Source organism: Microtus ochrogaster, unplaced genomic scaffold (genome assembly GCF_000317375.1).
Source record: "Microtus ochrogaster isolate Prairie Vole_2 unplaced genomic scaffold, MicOch1.0 UNK83, whole genome shotgun sequence".
NCBI classification, from domain to species: Eukaryota; Metazoa; Chordata; class Mammalia; order Rodentia; family Cricetidae; genus Microtus; species Microtus ochrogaster.
The window spans coordinates 140,362-151,324 of NW_004949181.1; positions in this window are offsets into that span (position 1 = coordinate 140,362).

The following is a 10,963-nucleotide window of genomic DNA, read 5'->3' on the forward strand; positions in this document are numbered from 1 at the left end:
CTTGGACGAAGTAATTTACAATGCAGACAAGACAATTATCTGACTTGATATAACATTGTGGATCATATTGGCTCCCCCCTCCCCCAACCCTTGCCTGTGGGGACATGTAGGGGGAGAATTCTATTCTAGGACAATTATTTGGAACAACTAACTTGGACCTGTAGCTTCTCGCATTTACAGCAGATTGGAAGGAGCCTGGGAGGATGTTCCTGGTGACTTTTAGCCATTTTGGAGTTGGGCTTCGGCTTCTTCATGCAGACTAAAACTTACATCTGGGAGCTTATGCTCACTCCCATAAATCCTACTTGGAGCCTGAGCCCTAAGACTCATCATTTACAAGTTACCTCACCCAAGATCGCCTCTTAGGCCCAAGATCTGCACCCTGATTTCCTGGGGACTATCTAGCTATGGAGCATTGACCTAGAGATTTGTGGGAGACCTTCTGCTCAGGAGCAGCCCAAAGCTGAACTAGTCGAATTGAGGCTAAATACCCAGTTTCCTTCCCTCTTGGGTGGGCAGTTCCCAAACCTGTTTTGTACAGTGGCTCAGAGGTGCCCATGAGTTGTGACCCCTCTTCTCCCAAGAGTAATGGCTCAGGACCACATTCTATGTTGTTCCTTACCTGTCTCATTGCCTTTTTACCCTGGAAAAACTACTTGAGGATAGGTGCGGTGGTATAAACCTGTAATCTCAGCTATGGGAGGCTGTGGCAGGAGAACTGGCAGTTCTACGTTAGCCTGGGCTACAGAGCAAGACCCTGTCTCAAAAAAAAAAAAAATCAAAGCACCTACAACTAGAAAAAAAGAGCGCGTGCGCGATAGAGACAGAAATAGAGAGGCAGAGACAGAAAGACAGAGAGACACACACAGAGATGGAGGGAGACCGAAACCAAACCAAACAAACCTGTTTTTGCATTCTTAGACTTTGCTCTTATATAGACAAATATCTGCCCACCTAGCTGGCGTAACACTTACAGGTATACGTCATCAATGACAGGTCAAAGTAAAGATTCACCTAAGTGAAGCTTAGTGAATCAAAGATTTTATTAGGAACATTCTTGACTTAAGGCAGCTGCATCAATGAGAAGTCTCACTCCAGCATGGGTAAGGATTCACAAAAACTGCATCCCGCATGCCCTCTCTTAATTCACATCCACATCCTACTATGTACCCCAGTGTTTCCCAGGACCATGTTCAGCTGAGTCAGGGCAGGGGTGGTTGATGTGATGCCAGGTGAGTGTTTGACCAACCCCAGGATGGAATGTCAACAGCCCTGTCTGTATTACCATAGACAGGACTGTCACCGTGTGGCCTTGCTTTTCCATTGCATGGCTTCAAGCCAGGGTCTTCTGGAGCCATGGTGGCCTATGGTCATGTCTGGCGACAGGAAATGGCTCTACCTATGATGGTTCCTGTGGTAGGGGTGGGCTGGGCTGGCCCAAATGCAATCAGCATGCAAGTGTCCTGGAGGAAGGTGCCAGGGGACCTGTTGGCAACTGTGTGGCTGGGTGAAGAAATGTTGGGGTTGCCAAGGCTATGTAGCACCCATCATGTATGAAGAAATGTTGGGGTTGCCAGGGCTATGTAACACCTATCATCTGCAGGCTTCCGCAGTGGTCCCCACTGCAGTGCCTGGCATCACCCCATGTTCTGAGGGTCCCACTCTGGATTTATGTCACGGGAGAGGGTACTATGCAGCTACCCCTCGTCATTGTGCATCAGCCTTTCTCTGGTGTAAGACATGGCCAAGAAACCATGTATTCAAACCTGGGCCATTCAGCCTAAGCTCGACTATTTGGCTACAAAGAAGCCACAGAGCAAAGAGGATTCCCAGTGTGCTGTGGAGGCTGCAGAAGTCAGAGGCCAAGGCAACCTCCCTTTGCCTCTCTGTTCTTTTGGGAAGGTTTTTCCTTGCTTGGTATTGCAGTTCCTTGTTTGGGACTTGGCTGATGTCACTGACAGTTTTCTGTATTAGTGACTTTTCTCATCCCGATGGCAAAATGCCTGCCAGAAGTGACTTAAGGGAGGAATGTTTGATTTTGACCCACTTTTAGAAATTATCATGGTGAGGAAGGCATGGGGCAGTTGATGAAGACAGGAGCAGGGGGCTGGGATCCTCACATCATCTCTGGCATACAGGAAGCAGAGAACAAAACTAGAAGTGAGGCTGTTACCCTCAAGACCTGCCCCCAGTGACCTGTCTGACAGCATGACCAAACATTCCACAGTCTCCAGACAGCACCTCCTCTAGGAAACACCTCACATTCAACCTATAATGGTACATGGGGCACGTGCAGTGTAGGACTTTCCCATTTGGGTCCACAGGAGACTCCATTTCCCATTGCCACTACCCTCAACAGGGAGTTAGAGACTTATGAGCCTGGAGCTGCAGTTGCCCAGTCTGACCACAGAGGAGCAGCCCTGAGATTTCTGCTGGCTATTGGGAAGAATGGGCAGGAGGGACAAGATCATTGCCGACCACCATTATCCACACCGGACTACTGTCCCTCCTGTGGTTTGGCCTTTCAATCTACCAATCCTCCCTCTTCGATGAACGAGTTCCATTTGTTTCTGTCACTTGTCACCAAGGGTCCTGCCTGTCATATCCACATTAAGACGTATTTGTACAGCCACAGAGGCCTTTGCCTTTGTAACCCTAATGATGACAGTGGCAAGGAAGCATATCCTTCTGCAGATCTGCTTCAATGCAATGAATGTCACCTGTCACCAATGTCCTTCAAGGCAGTCCCAGCCTGATCAAGAGGCTGAAGCAGTCTTTAGGGAATGCAGACTGAAGACAGAGTGGGAAGAACCAGACTTGAGCCCCCTCAACTACAGTTGACACAAGCTGATCAGAGGAGGTAGGGCTGTAAGAATTCTGTGTGTTGGAGAGGAGGAATCTGGTTGTCGCTGAGCAACCCATGTATCAGAGTGCTAGGACAGTCCACAGAAGTGACAAGACACACCCCAATGGCTTGAGCTCTCTAGGTATAAGCCTGTTACTTGTACATGCATGCGTGTGTGTACACACAGACACACACATACACACACACCTGATCATACATCCTGCCCTGGCAGTGTTTGGTGGAAGAGGTCACCAAGTGGCCTGCTACCAAGTGTAAAAAGGGTGGGAGTTTGCTTCGGGAGCTCATGGAATTTCCAGGGCGACAGAGCTAGAAGGGTCATGGCCTTGGGGAATTGGGAGTGGATGTTGGGCTCTACTCCATGCTTCCTGGAGTCCTCTGGGGAGGATACCCGAAGACCTAGACTTCTAGAGCTGGCTTGTTCAGTTGACTCAGCCTGGTGGGCTCCCTGCCTGATGGGTCTGTGAGGTCTTGACATCCAGCATAGTTCAGAGCTCACATTTTAAATTCTGAATTTTCAGTTCTCGGGCTATTGTGAAGCCTTCAGGAGGTGGGGCCTGGAAGGCAGGACTGAGTCTCCAAGAGCAGATGATGAAGGATATTTTCCCCTGATTCTGATTGTGCTATCTGCTTCCTGATCTGCTGAGAAGTGAGGAGTCTCCTCCACATACTGACAGCATCTTCATCATGCCTTCCCTCCCCTGAAGTGGTGGCCAAACCAGCCACCTTCGGTTACTTCTGTGGTCACAGTTAGTGTGGTCACAGCTTCTCAAATGGAATGAATGCTTCTCATTCTCTGCATGGGTCCCCAGACCTGGCTTCTCACAAGGAAACTGGCTGAGTCCATCTGCTAAGAGCTCCTGGCCTGTGAGAAACTTTGGGTACTGTCTCATTGTCTAGCCCAAGACAGGGACAGATGAATGGTCCTCATATACATCCATGTAAAGCAGGCTTGCTGCTCAGCCTCTTCCTGAGTTCCATGTCTCTTATGCAGGAAGTTCCTAATGCTGTCCTACCACGGGCCATCTCGCAGCCAAGTACAGATGACAGAACGGTAAACTTACGTTTGGATGAGGGTTTCAAAGAGGGAATAATCATTCAGAAATGACCCAGGCACTGAGTTGGGGGTTTGACAATCAAAAATGGATTTCTTCAGACCAGAAATGGATCTTTCCATTTCCTCTCTTCCTCTGCTTCTGTGGGGGCTGTCACTCCCAAATCTGCTTGCATCAGGGCTCAGTGATGTTTGGAATCCAGAGTAGTTTTCTGGAGACAGATGGCATTGATTTTGCATTTGTTCCACTGTGCCTGCCTCTCACAATGGATTAGCATCAGCTCCTGACACACAGCTACAGAAGACATCAGAAACTATTTGATCTGTCACTTTAAAAAAAATATTTGTACTGGAGCTAGTGGGCCAGGCCTGTAGTCCCAGTTATGTTGGAAGCTGAAGCAGGAGGGTCATAAGTTTAAGGCCTGCCTGGGCTACTGACTATAGGAGCAGTCTGGGTAATACAGTGAGACCCTGTGTCAAAATAATAAGCAAAAAATGTTGAGGGTCTTGCCCTGCACACAGCACCCTGAATTCCACCCAAATAGGAAAGATGCATCCTCTGCATGAGAAGGGCTGGGAGGAATGGACTCTTGTGGACTTCAGAGGGCCCGTCTCTGCTCCTTCCTGCAGGATCTTCTTTCCTGTCCTGGTATTTCTGACAATTGCTTCAGTAGCCCAGGATGAGAGGGAGGTATTGTGTGTCTGTTATGTCTCAGTGTGATGTGAAGAACATGCTGGGCTGGAGGTTCACAGGGTAATTGCTGCAGGTCCCTGTGACCTTGGGAAGTCATTGCTCCTCTTCGAGCCTCAGTTTCTCTATTGGTTAAAAAGGAGAGCCATCTCTCTTCCTCACTTTTTTTTTTATGATCCAGGGTAGTAGAGTATCAGGCTTTTCATTTAGAAGTAGTAGGCACTGAATGTCCTATAAGCGAGCATGTACTCTACCAATGAGCCACACCCCTCACCTTTTTTTCCCCTAGTGATGGAACTTCATCCCAGGGCCTGGTGTTTGCAAATTAAATGCTCTGCTACTAGGCTACACCTCTGGCTCAGTCTCACTATAAATCTCAGGCTGGCTTTGAACTCACAGTAGTGGAGAATGGCTTAGAAGTTTCTTTCCTCATGTTTTAGCCTCCTCAGTCTTGGTACCTTACCACACCTGTAACTCCTCTAAAGTCAGCTAGAACAGGAAGTTGCTTGGAATCATGTGACCTTGAGCACCTGAGTAATCAAGGTACAGAAACCAAGTTGTCCATGGCCAGTGGAAGGTCTTTCAAGACATCCTGGTACAATACACAGAGTCTCAGAGTTAACAGCAGGGTAGGACGGAACTTATTACCATATGACACCCCCAGACTGCAGGCCCTGAGTCACACCCAAGTCTGTCCATAATAATAGGATCTAGGTTCTCATAGAATGATTCATGATACCAAGCTGTACAGGACAACTGGGAATACCCATTGCAGAGGACAGATGGGGGCTAGGCTGAATTCAGTCACAGTGTGAACTCAGGAGGGGTTGCTCCCTCCCTTAGGCTCTTCATCTAGGTGACCTCTTGCTGCTCCTTCTGTCAGTTCTGCTCAGAGAAATCAGCAAATGTCATGCCAGGCAGACATTGGAGGAAATCAGCCCAGACAGCAGACACCCAGTCCTGCTTAGAAGGTCATGCAGTTCTAGCCGGCATGCTTGCCTGAGATGCAGGATGTTGCTGATGTAACAGCCTCTACCAGGATGGCATCTCCTTTCCCTCACTTAAAGACTGGTTTGTAATACTGAGCACCACCAGAGTGGGAATCCCACCTATCGTAAGCTCCCCAGAGCTCCAGAGTCGAGACCCATGGATACACAGCAGAGGTATCATCTGTCTAAGCAGGTATCAATTTTTTTTTTTGTTACCCAACACAAAGCCTGCTGGACCACATTGAGCCCATCTCACTGAACTTGTAAGGGATTCTGAGAATGACCTAATAATTCCAACAGGAATTTACTGGGTTCCAAGTAACTCTTACTCTCTTAGTCATATCACTTTCTAGGGCCCTTGAGAACCTCTAATGCCCTCTAGCCTGGCATGTGTCTTCACCAAGAACAGCCTTTTTTTTTTAAAATTTATTTATTTATTGAGGATTTCTGCCTCCTCCCCGCCACCACCTCCCCTTTCCCTCCCCCTCCCCTTTTTTGAATGAGCTCACAGCCCCACACAGAACCACTTCCATTAATCGATGCTTGAACAAATCCCCCCGTTTTCCTCTAAAAATGTCCTACCAGGAAATTAGAGGAAAGTCAGAGTTTTGTCTTGTGAAGTCCTAGAAATTGTCTTGGTCTCCAAGGCAGGAGTAACATCTCCAAAAGATGAGACTGGAGATGGGCACATGGGAATTGACCCTCCTTGTCATGGGGCTGTTCTATATGTCAGTGTAGGGGCCTTCCCTGTGTGCTGCACCCAACTGTCCCTTGTTGGGATGGAGATGTGCAATTAGCAAAATAAAAAATCTCTAGGATGAAAGTGTCCCAAAACCTCAACTGGAAAGCCACGGAAACTGTTTTGGTGGGAACGGTGCAGTTGGTAGAGAATTAAAATACACTTCTATCAGTTGATATCAGTCAATAGGGCAGATGATTCCATGACCAAAAGGCTAAGGATTCAGCTATGGTGTGGTCCAAGAGTTATACCTCTGGGGAGTGTTCTGTGTGTCATTCCTCTGGGCTTACTTCGCCCCCTCCAGTAGTTGGCATCTACTGTATGGATGCCTTTTTTGTCCACAGGCTATTGTCCAATCACTCTAGTGGCACAGATGGAGAATCCCCTTCACGAGCATTTGTCAGGAAACACCTCAAGGATGAATGCCATCAACCAAATGAAGTGATTCTGTGCCGGACTCTTGTTGTGTGGTGAGTTACGTGAGGAATGTCCCCCATAGGCTCCTGGGTCTGAACACTTGAGCACTTGGTCTTCAGTAGGTGGTGCTTTGGGGAGAGGTTATGGAGCCATAAATATGTGGGTGCTGGAAATGCAAACCCTGGCTCCCCACATTGGCACAGCAAGAACTTTACACACCGAAGCTCTCCCCAGCCTCAAGCAGTCATTGTTATTAAAAGAGGCTACAGATTAAAAGAGACAAAAGAAGTTGAAATCTACCCTGTACTAGGAGCCCTTTGTCTTCGACCCATTTTCAGGGGAGTGTTTCAACATTCAGGGATAGTGCATGGCAGGCAATTGGTTCTTTTTTAAAAAATTTGTTTTCTTTATTTTTTAAAACAATCTTATTTTACATACAAATCTCAGTCCCCTCTCTCTCCCCTCCCCCCTCTCCCCCCTCCTTCCCCCTCCTCCATCCCCCATCAACTCCCATGGGGAATCAATGAAGTCTAACATATCACTTGAAGCAGAATCAGCACACACACACACACACACACACACACACACACCCCACCCCTATCTAGGCTGAGCAAGGTATCCCTCCATAGGAAATGGGCCTCAAAAAGCCAGGTCATACACTAGGGATAAATACTGGTTCCACTGTTAGTGGCCCAACAAACTGCCCAAGACACACAACTATCACCCACATACACAGGGCCTAGTTTGGTCCTATGCAGGTTTCCCAGCTGTCAGCCTGCAGTCAGTGAGCTCTAACTTGTTCAAGTCAGCTGTTTCTGTGGGTTTCCCTACCATGGTCTTGATCCCTTTGCTCATATTACGGCTCCTCCCTCTCTATGACTGGACTCCAGGAGCTCGGCCCAGTGCTTAGCTGTGAATCTCTGCATCTGCTTCCATCAGTTAGTGGGTGTAGGTTCTATGATGATAATGAAGGTAGTCATCAATCTGATTAGAGGGGAAGAGCAGTTTAAGTACCTTCTCTACTATTGCTTAGACTCTTAGCTGGGGCCATTCTTGTGGATTCCTGGGAATTTCTCTAGTACCAGGTTTCTTGCTAATGCCATAATGACTCCCTCTATCAAAATATCTCTTTCTTTGCTCTCCTTCTCTGTCCTTTCCCCCACTTAACCTTCCAGATCCCTCATGTTCTTCTCTCCTTGTTCTTCTTCCATCTTCTACGCTTCCCCCACACTCCCAATTTACTCAAGATCCTTCCCAGGGGGATTCATGTCTCTCTTAGGGTCTTCCTTGTTATCTGGCTTCTTTGTGGACTGTAGGCTGGTTATCCTTTGCTTTATGTCTAATATCCACTTATGAGTGAGAACATACCGTATTTGTCTTTCATGAACTGGGTTACCTCACTCAGGATGGTTTCCATCTGTAGGCAATTTGTTCTTGATGTAGGGTCCTCTCCAGGTTTTATTTACTAGGTGAGTGGGTTTCCTTGCACTTTGTGGATTCAGGTTACTAGGACCGTCTTCTGCAGGGCCACTTTTATTTCTGTATTTTCTTGCATCCAATGCTTACCTTTTGTCCCCCTCCCAGCAGATCTTCCATTTCAAGCTTTTCTTCTCTGATGCTCTACTTTATTGTACAATAGCTTTCTTTTTTAAGAATCAGGGGCTACTACATTGCCTGAATTTTTTGTGATAAAGAATGCTAGTTTCTTGATTTTTCTATTTTAAAGAATTCTTGAACCCTTTGAGCTGTTTTCCACAGGATTTAGCATGAGGCATTATGTGGCCCTTCCTCCTGCCTCTGCCCCTGCCCCGCCCCTGCCCTCCCTCTTTCCCATCCCTTCTCCCTTTTCCTTCTTTATTCTCTCCCTCTCCCTCCGTTCTCATCCCCTTCCCCTCTCCCGTCTTCCCCTCTACCCTGTGCTCCGACCTCTGTATTCTCTTTATTCCCTTTCCCTCCCATATTTCATCACCTCCCCTTCCTCCTCTCTCCTTCCCTACCTCCACCTTCCATCCTTCCTTTAATGTGTGCCCCACCTACCGTCTCCTCCCCCCTGCAGCCCCTCAACTTCTCTCAGTTTCTTTTTTGCTTTTCTAAACTTCTGGAATGAACTGGCAGTCAGATTGTCTTTAAAGACACACTCAACTCGAGTGTTTCTCATGTTCCCTGTGTTCATTCACAGTCTAAGACTGTCAGCCTGTTGAACGGCTCAAATGTGGAAGTGGGTGGTTTAAATTTTGGTTTTCCATTTTCAGTGCCCTTAATGGTTCAGTTATCCCCTGAACTGAAGCGGGCTGAGGAGGAGTCTGGATCCAGGAAGGTCATGAATCCTCCCCGATGTCCTCTAAGAGTGTGGGGAGTCATTTTCCTACAGGCTGGGGGTCACATGTACAGAGCAGAGGGATGGGCAGCCAGGGCCAAAAAAGAATGGAAGGAGGGAGAGGTTCTTCAAAGGGAGAAAGCTTCTGTTGCTGTGGCTGTCCCAGAGGAGAGGGAGGACTAAGGTTAGGGACAGAGAATATACAGAGGGAAGAGCCAGGGAGTCAAGATGGGGCCAAGAGAGTGAGGCACTGTGCTGGCAAAGGACACCCTTGGAAACAAGGGTGCAGGATGCTCAGGAGATGATGAGATTTTCCATGGAAACTTTATAACAGTGTCTCCTCCCCTATGAGGTGTCTTGGCCAGACCCCACTCTGCAGACTGCTGCCTACTGCTGCCCAAAGAGTTCGCAGGAGCGCCTTTCCGCCTTTCCTGGAACATTGCCTAAAGCTAATTACATCTCCTATTCTCCACAGCCCAAGATTGGCTTAAGGCAGGATCAAAAGGCAGGAAAGTTTGGGAAACACAGGAAGGAAAAAGAGCCCCTCATCCCAGCTGGCTAACAGGCAGGAACTTCTAGCCTGTCCTCATGGCACAGGCCTGCAGTCCCAGGTGAAGGCCGAGGCAAGGGTATCACAAGGTCACGCCCAGCTTGGGCTTCCTTGCTAGATCCTGTCTTAAAAGTGAAAAGCCAATAAATAAATTACAAAGAGAGCTGGGGACGCAGCATAGGTAGCAGTGTTTTTGTCGAGCTTGTGCTGGGCCCTAGGTTCAAGCCCCAGGACAGAAAACATGGAAGAAAAAAATGATTTCAGCACAACTAACACAAGCAACAAAAAATCACTGTGAAGATTTTTTTTTGAAGTACCTTTTGTGAGTCTTGTCCAGAAAACATGTTAAAATTGCAACCAGCCATGTTTAAGGTCAAAACACAGGATGGGTCTTGAATTTGACCTTGCTCCCTTTTCATCTATAAACTTGTCATTTTCTGAGAGGCTAATCAACAAGATTATAAACCAAGACTGTAGACTAACCATGCCTTGACATCCTTCTGATCCACAGATAGTAAGAATTCCTTTGACCCTGGGCTTTCTTTTTAATGTTTATGTTTTGATTTTTATTAATGCACACATGAGTGTAATGCCATTTGTATGCAGGTACCCATAGACATCAGAAGAGGGCACCATATCCCCCAGGGACTGGAGTTACAGTTGTGAGCTCCCTGACATGGGTGCTGGGAACCAAACTAGGGTCCTCTGGAAGAGCCACACGTACCCTTACCCACTGAGCCCGTCTCTCCAGCCCTGATCTAGGTTTCTCACTTAATTTTGTCAGCCTGTAAACCTGAACAGTGTACTTTATAAAGCCTTTATAATCTCATTTACTAAGGAAAACTAACTTAGAAGTTGTTTTTAATCTTTGTCTTATGTAATCTTGTACATACTCCGAATACAATAACTTCAAAACCACCGAAGTCATATAGTGCCATTAAGATACTCACACTTAACTGAGATTCTCTCTTGAAGCTTGTACCTACCCTTCAAAGTGTACAACTGTTCTTTGGTTAGGCCTGTACCCACTTGCTTTTCTGAAGCATGTAGCATTGAATATAGGATTTTATGCATGGAAGCAAGTGCTCTGCTACTGAACTATGTATCAAACCACACAAGCACACACACATGCACACACACACACACATACACACTTAAAATTTTGAGATGGAGTCTCACTAAGTTGCCTACCTGAATTTGAACTTGTGATGTTCCTGCGTCACCCTCATGAGCCCCTGGCATTACAGGCCTGGGCTACCAGGCCCAACCCAACATTTTCTTAATAAATTCCAACTGTGCTTCATCACGACTCATCCTGAAATTCTATTTATTTATTTATTTAT